The sequence below is a fragment of the Hakea prostrata genome, chromosome 3, assembly GCF_041222555.1.
Source record: "Hakea prostrata isolate BN-2017 chromosome 3, UWA_Hpros_2, whole genome shotgun sequence".
Taxonomy (NCBI): Eukaryota; Viridiplantae; Streptophyta; class Magnoliopsida; order Proteales; family Proteaceae; genus Hakea; species Hakea prostrata.
The window spans coordinates 59,572,291-59,580,912 of record NC_142602.1 but is presented as its reverse complement, the minus strand read 5'-3'; the positions used below and the strand labels follow the sequence as shown (position 1 = coordinate 59,580,912).

Here is an 8,622-nt window from a genome sequence, read left to right as displayed (position 1 = left end):
TAAATAGGCATATTGTGAGTTGGAATACTCACCTCGAAATCCGAACTTATAGTCTTCCAATAAAAGATCAGAGAACAGATCCAAAGTCACCTAAACAAGCTTGACAAAACATGTATAGGTCATAAGAACAAATTTCCAAAAGATCAGAGTCGAAACAGAGCAAAACTGAGAAAAGTTGTTGTCAGCAGCAGCCTTGGTCAATGGTCCTTGGTGGATGGGATTGACCAAGCAGAATTCAGTACAAGCAGATACATTGCTTTGGTCATAACTTCTTCGTTTGAAGTCCAATTGATCCAAAATTTGAAGGGGAATCTCACACAAACATACTAAGACTATCTAGCATGAATTGGACATCATCCATGGTCAAAAATCATAACTTTCTAATTTGGAAACATGACTTTCTAAATTAGAAACAACATGGTTTTCATAACGAAACACACCATGAATTCAAAGGGGAATTAGAGGGAACAAGGCTTCACTCTAAATATCAATAACATATCAGAGATTAGAATCACCATAAAAATGGATCAAATCATGCTAGAGGAAATAAGATCAAACATGCATTCATGAAGATAACCATGATCTCTTTTAGAAAATCAAATAGGGGGATCATAGCATCATTAGAATTGAATGGATTCGCAACATTGAAGATCATAGAAGAGGTGTTTGCAAGGATGCAATACCATCTTCCTAATCATAGCAAGAGTAACTAAATAGAAAATCAAAAGAATACTAATCCTAGAGTGAGAGGAATCAAAAATAGAAACTTGCTAGAATGCTTAAATCAATGATCAACATAGCAAGCTAAAATGGCTAGAATTAATGGGAATTCATTCAAAGGGATGAAATACATTAGAACAGCATTATAGACTAAGATTAAACATGTTAAATATTGATTAGAAAGGAAACAATAGTAGAATGATCATGCTGTCCAAACTTAATCAAAATCAATGAAGAATTGAGGAGAATCACCATATGGTTTCAAGGAATGCATAGAGTGATTGGGGGTTCACTCTAAGACACAAGGAGATCAGAGAATAGGTAGTTATAGTAGTGTAACACCTTCTCCATGATCAAAACATCATGCTAGAATAGTAAGAAGAAGAAATCAGAGAAGAAGGAGATAGAACACCAACCTTGATGAAGATGAAACCAAATTAGTAACTAGGAGGAATGTTTGGGGATCTTCCTTGGCTTGAGGAGGAGGCTCTAGGGTTCTTCCCACGTTCACTAGATATTGAGAGGGCAAACAATAGGGTTTAACACGAGGTTGCATTATATAGAGGATCCTAAGATCAAAACTTCCAAAAATAACAAATTTAGCAAAATCTGGGCAACTTTGGTCGATGGGATCGACCAAGGAGGATCGACCAAAGGGTCTTCCTTCATCAAACTTCTTAATTTTGGTCTCCCGAGTTAAATCTGACACTTGGGCCTATAGCCAACTTAGGGAAAGGTCTGAACTGACTTTCTAGGGTCTTCTAAACCTATCCACACTAAACTCTGGGTCCCACTTATAGGTCTAATATCCACAAGTCACTTCTTTATCCCAAAATAGATAGGGTGTCTAGGCTAGGTTTAGGGCTGGATTTGACATTCTCTCCCCCACCCCCCACCCCGTTAAAAAAAATTTGTCCTCGAAATTGGGAGAGTACTTGGCTTCCAAAAGGCACGGGTACTTCCATCTTGACTTCCTTCTCCCAAAATTTCTTCAGGGGTAAACTTCTTCAGGGTGTAATTCTTCCACCGAATCTTTCCTTAACATTTGAATCTCTTTACTCCTTTCACAAGCAATATCTTTAGGAAAACTTTCTCCCCAACTTGCAATTCCAAGTCGGTCCTTCTCTTATTTGCATAGGATTTCTACTTTGACTACGCAGACTTAAACCTTCTTCTTATCGCATCCACAATTGTACTTGTAGTTTCAATCATCGCTGGACCTAAGACTTCTCTCTCTCTCTCTCTCTCCGGTCTCAGTCCATCAGACTATTATTGCTTGATAACTGTTGTTATAGGCACACTCGACCAAAGGTAAGCGTTCATCCAGTTTCCATCTACATCCATGACACAAGATCTAAGCACATCTACCAATATCTGAATTATTCGCTCGGATTGTCCATCAGACTGTGGATGAAGAGCTGTACTCACTTTTAACTTACCTTGGCTTCTTGCAGACAAATCCAAAACCTTGAGGTGAACCTAGGATTCCTTTTTGCAAAATAAAATAACCGCAAGCGCACAGTATCGTGTAGCTAACGGGTCGATCTCAGGGAGATATGCCACCTAGAATTCAACTTCTTAATAGTAATGCGAGAGTGGAATGATTCAATTTTTGTTAACTAATTACTTAAACTAAACCAACGATCCTAATCCATACATCTAATGCAATCGAATTGAAACGAAAAAAATAAAGCAAACATAACTAATGCATAAATAAAAGACAGGAAAAAAAAATGCAAATGCAACACCACCCGTCACCAGAAACAGAGGCACGACTGTAGGCTTGCTCCGGTTATGTGGTCCGAGATAATGAATGAATAGGCAGAAAGTAAATAACAGAAAGTAAATAACAAAGCAATAAAAGGAAAAGGAAGCCTTAACCAAAGAGAGGCACGACTGTAGGCATCTCTGATCAAGGATCCAGGGGAAGGGAGAACAGTAAATAATGCTGAAAGTAAATCCTAAATTAAGAATATTGAGGGGTAGATAGAAGCGGGAATGGAGGGGGGAGAGAAGACTATTGAAGAATCTTACTTACTTGCATCTTCTAAACAAAACTTGAATAAACAATTCGAATCTCAACCAACCCTAACAACCAGATCTAGAATAAACTAGATCTGCAATTGCTAGACCCAGAGAGAAAGCGAATCCTCTTGAAACTTGAACTTGAACTTGAACTTGCTAGACCCAGAGAGAAAGCGAATCCTCTTGAAACTTGAACTTGAACTTGAACTTGAAATTGAAATTGCATTGATAAAACTAAAGGAATTACACTTGCATAAAAGAAAAATTACACAACTTCAATCTTCCTAAACATTCAATCTAAAAACTAGAACTAGAGCCCACAAATTATTCAAAGAACTAGAGAAAACTAGAGCAAACTAAAGAGAATAGAAAGTGCAAGACTAAAGTAAACTAAAGAGAAAATCAAGTGTGTTAGACCTAAGAGGGAGGTAATATTTATAGAAGAATGAGAATAATTTACAAACAAGGAAAAATAATGATAATAATAATAATAAAGGTAAAATAGAAAAAGAAAAAACAAATAAAGAAGGAGCAAAAAAAATTCGTTAGAAAGAAAGAGAGAAAGAAAGAGAGAGAGAGAGAGAATAAGTGGAGAAATAAAATAAAATAAAATAAAAACTTGCTTTTGAAGTTCACGTGGAGACAAGGTGGAAGAAAGAAAGAAAAGTGGAAGAAGGAAAGAGAAAGAAAATAAAATAAAACAAAAAATATATATTTTTTGTTAACAAAAATATAGGTGGGTTGGTTATTAAGGAAATAAGAAAGTAAATAAAATAGAAAGTGGGAAGAAATAAAAAAAAAAAAAAAAAAACTAATTAGAGAAATAAATAAAATCTAACAAAATAAAATATTCTAAAAAAATAGAAAATCCTAGTCTTTGACTACTTGTGGGCCCCATACAATTCTCAATTACAATAAACAAAAATAAAATAAAAATCCTAATCTAATTTTACAAGATATTCTGGAGTTGGCCCATAATTACATCTCTAGCCCATCATGCTCCAAATCAGGCCCACTTTCGCACTTGAGAATTTGAACGGACCTCTTGACGTGTAAAATCGCATGTTTCATACCCAAAACTCCAGATATTCGCTAAAGTCCTAGAAATTCATAAAATCTGCAAAAACAACATAAAACCCAAGGTAACTCCACTCTAAGTGTATAAAATGCATGCTTTATGCCCTAAGATTTCACACATAAATGTGCTCATCAGATTCCCCCACACTTAGACTAAGCTTGTCCTCAAGCAAAAAGAAAAATACAAATGAAGGTAAAAGAAAAACTAATGCAACAAAATAAACCCTAACTCACTTTCGTAGGAATCACGGTTACACTTAGCATGTGTAACAAGCCTTTAAACCACTAGGTTACCCCTAGAGGACGAGTTTTGTCTCGTGGATGTTTGCAGAGAATATACATCCAAAATTCCAATTCAGCTCAAAATAAAACATTGCAAATTTCAACTCTAACAATTGGTAAGTATTTTTACAGAATCAATAGCTATGACAGCTTTCCTCACCATTGATTTAAGATCCCCCACACTTGAACTTTATTAACCCATATTGATTCTTGAGACTAAGTATATATCTCAATCAAAGACTCACCTTATATCTTTCAAGTACACCTCTCCTTTAAGCAAAACCACTAATAGAGTAAGAGGACTAAGGACTAAGGTTTTGAAGTATTTTTGACCAAACATTGCTACCAAGGCATTGATGACACTTGCATTTATTTCTCTTTTTTTTTTTCTTCTTTTCTTTTGAGTAGTGAACTCTACTTTACTCCACTACGGTTGGCTTGAATGACATGGTGGAGCAAACACCAGAAACCCAAATTACTTTGTAGCTTTGCTTTGTATATGCCCACATAGACAGTGATACGAGAGTTCTTTTCAATAATATCATTCCTAAGAGTTTCGACCAAGTCACCTCGATTCCAGAGTCGGAGTGCCCTGTCTAGTTCTAAGAAATTCAACTTTTACTTTCTACTCTTTCTTTTCTTTTCTTTTCTTTTCACTTCTTTTTGAACTTTTGTCATGCCATACAAAAAAGATTGATCCCAACCTCTAGCCAAAGAAACAAGGACCCACAAAACCCATAATGGTCCAACGCCTTAAGTTAAGGGCCTCTTATTTTTCTAAGGAAAATCTCATCTCAACATACATACAAATTACTTTCCTCTCAATAGGGTTTTTATGTGTTCACGATGGGTACCAAAATCACTCTCATTTCACACATCATAGCAATTGAAATAGTATGTACACTAACCAAAAGCCAAAGTTAAAATTCACAAAGAAGCCAAAGGTATTCCCCCCACACTTAAGTAATGCAATGTCCTCAATGCATGCATGAAAAGAAAGACAATGACAAGGCAAAAGAGGGGTATACCTTTCAATCAAGATGTTCATATCATTGGATGCTTTAGCCTTATCTTCAATATCAATGTATGATGGGGAAGACACTCCAAATAAGAAAAACCATGAATAGAAAAGTCATCCCTAAAGACTTTAAGAAAAACCTTCACAATGTCAGACAAAATACGCATACGGTGAGGTTTTCTAAAATGTTTGGCATTCTGCAGAAGATGAATATGAGATTGTACAATGAAAGAGCTTAGACCTTTGATAGTAGTAAGAGACCAACTCCATGCTTCTCTATTATCATGCAACAGTGTGATAAACTCTTCTGCTTTGTCAGAAGTTAAATCAGAGACAACAATGACAGGAAGAGAATTATCTTGTCCTAAGAAAGCAAACTGCAAATTAGAAAGCAACTCTTTCAATTCTAGCTTGGGAGGTTCAATTATTGAGAGTTTAGGAATGGAGATGGAGATGGATGGGGGTTTAATAGGCTCCAAAGGCATGTGAAAACTTCAGACTTCAGAAAAGAAGGTTTTACTATCATCTTCCAACACATACATACATTCTTGAAATTCCTGATCAAAATCAATCTCAAAGTTGGTAATCAAATCATTACGAAAATCCAAAGACTCCTCAAGCGTATTGATTTCTTCCTCAATTTGTGGTTGTTTCCCGATCCTGAACATATTAAACTCCACAGTTCGATTTCCAAAAGACAATCGTAAGAGGCCATTACGACAATTGATTAAAGCATTACTAGTAGCCAAAAACGGTCTTCCTAAAATTATTGGGATTTCATCTTTGATTGAAAAAGGTTTAGTATCTAACACAATGAAATCAAATGGAAAAATAAATTCTCCCACCTTCAATAAAACATCTTCAATCATCCCTTTAGGAATCTTAATTGACCCATCCGCCAACTGAAGAGTAGTTTTAGTTGCTTTCAATTCTCCCAATCCTAGTTGCTTATAAACATGGTAAGGCAAAAGATTCACACTTGCACCAAGATCAAGTAAAGCATGTTCAATGTGTGTATTGCCTATGACACAAGCTATGGTAGGGCTCCCTGGATCCTTATACTTGGCTGCTCCAGGTTGAGTAATTATGGAACTGATGTTACCTGCCAAGAACGCCTTTTTGGGAACACTAGTGATTCTTTTATAAGTGCATAGATCTTTCAACACTTTTGCATAGGCAGGGATTTGGGATATGGCATCCAAAAGAGGGATATTCACTTCTACCTTTTTGAAGACACCAAAAATTTTCTCCATAGTTGCAATCTTCTTTTTATTAACTAGACAGCTAGGAAAAGGGGCCTTAGGAACATAAGGACTCTTAGTTGAAATTTTCTCTTTTCTCATTGTTTCAGCTAATGGTTCAACAAACTTAGGTACTGTTACAGTAGTTGGCTCATCTTCAACTTCTATGGGATTCTCAGACAAACCCTCTTTAGGAGGTACTTGAACATTCTCCTCATCACAGTGGTCACTACTCTTGCTCTTTTCATTAATATGTGACTCACCTGTTAAATACCCTTTCCCACTTCGCAATGCAGACACAAAATTTATTGAAGCTAAAGAAGAAGGGGAGGATTCAACTTGGTTGACTTGATTTGGTAAATTTGATGGTCTTTGTTGAATCTGAATCCTATGATTTGACTCAGGTTGGCTAGGCATTTTACCCTTTTCTCGCTCAGACAAAGCACTTGCAAGAGTGGAAATTTGTCTTTCCATATTATGCATAGAAGTCATGAAGGTGCTGGAAAGTACTTCCATATTTTTCTCTAAGGTAGAGAGACGAGAAAACTCCGGATTATTACCTCTATTGAAACCAAGTGTTGATTGATTTTGTGCAGTGAGAGGCATATGAGGCACAACAGGTGGATTGACAGGCCTAGCTAGATTGGCATTTTGAAAATTTGGGGCTTGAGGGAACTGGACATGTTGATGATGAAAAAATTGTGCACTTTGTTTTTGAGGAGCACCAAATTGATTTTGTGTAGAATAATTGCTTAATCCATTTTGGTTTTGCCCTTGAGACCATGAAAAGTTGTTAGGATGACTCTTCCATCCAAGATTGTACGTGTTACTGTACGGGTTTGGGAACATCGCACTAACATTTTCATGTTGTCCTCTAGAATAGCTAGGGCATTCCTCAATTACATGTGTAGGAGACTGACACCACGCACATATAGCAACAGATTTGTTAACAAAAAGTGATTGATTTGGTTGTGGTGGTGCAGCTTTTACTACCAAAGTCTCTAGCTTTTTCAAAAAATTATCTATTTGTGCATCCTTACGAACTTGGCTATCAACAAAATATCCCTTACTAGTCCTTTCAGATTCTTGAGTTGATTACCATTCTCTAGTTCTATCTGCTAGGTCTAAAAGAAATTCCCAAGCTTTGGAATCATCAGTGAACGATGTAAATCCTGTGGGGCACATAGATTCCAAAAGTTGCTTAGTTTGATAATCAATACTCTCATAAATTATTTGGCATAAATGCCACAATTCTAAACCATGGTGAGGGCATTCTTGGAGGAGGCTTTGGAACCTCTCCATTACCTTAGCAAAAGACTCATTAGGTTTTTGACGAAATTGAAGAATGTCATTTCTTATCTTATTCGTCTTGGAGAAAGGAAAGAATTTTTTCAAGAATAGGACAGTGAATTGTTCCCATGTGGTAATGCTATCCAAAGGTAGGCTATAAAGCCACTTTTTTGCTTGGTCCTTTAATGCAAAGGTAATAAACCGTAGTCTTACAGCATCATCAGTGAGTTGTTGTACCTTCATAAGGACACAAACTTCCTCAAACTCCCTAAGAAACAAATATGCATCTTGATCAGGCAACCCATGAAATTGGGGTAACATAGACAAATAATTAAGTTTAAGTTCAAAGTTGTTACCCCTTACGTCAGGTAAACGTATACAGGAGGGTTGTGCAGACCGAGTTGGGTAAAATCTATCCCTAAGACTCTTAAGTGGAGATATGTCGCCCATGGTCAAAGTAGATATTCGAACAAGTCGGTTGGTGGAATCACGAGTCCAAACAAGCATGCACTTTTTTTTTTTTTTTTTTTTAATAAAGAAACTAAAGAAGAAAAGAAAAGAAAAGAAAACGGAAAACAAAAGGGAAAGTAATGGATTTCCCCACCACAAAGATTGAAACAATGATTCCAAAGTCGTAAGGTTGCCGTATAGCTGAGCGCTGTATAGGTTTGACAGCAAGGGAATCCGTATAGTCTTCGGAGCCACCTACAATCGAATCCTGGGGATTCTGCAGTAGAGTGGGGACTACTATACGTTTTTGTTTCTACTCAAGTTAAGAGTAATATCTTTGATTTTTTTTTTTTTTTGAACACTTCGATTTACCTAAGAATGAGAAAAATAAGATGAACAAATATCTCCCCGGCAACGTCGCCAAAAACTTGTTTTTGCAAAATAAAATAACTGCAAGCGCACAGTATCGTGTAGCTAACGGGTCGATCTCAGGGAGATATGCCACCTAGAATTCAACTT

General features: G+C 36.4%; 1 non-coding gene across 1 annotated transcript; it reads left to right on the top strand.

Annotated features, from left to right (window-relative positions):
• Positions 1–7,618: 7,618 nt before the first annotated feature.
• On the top strand, positions 7,619–7,725 carry LOC149022630 (small nucleolar RNA R71). The gene has a single exon (XR_016172659.1). It is a non-coding gene; the product is annotated as a small nucleolar RNA R71 (small nucleolar RNA).
• The last annotated feature ends 897 nt before the right edge of the window (positions 7,726–8,622 follow it).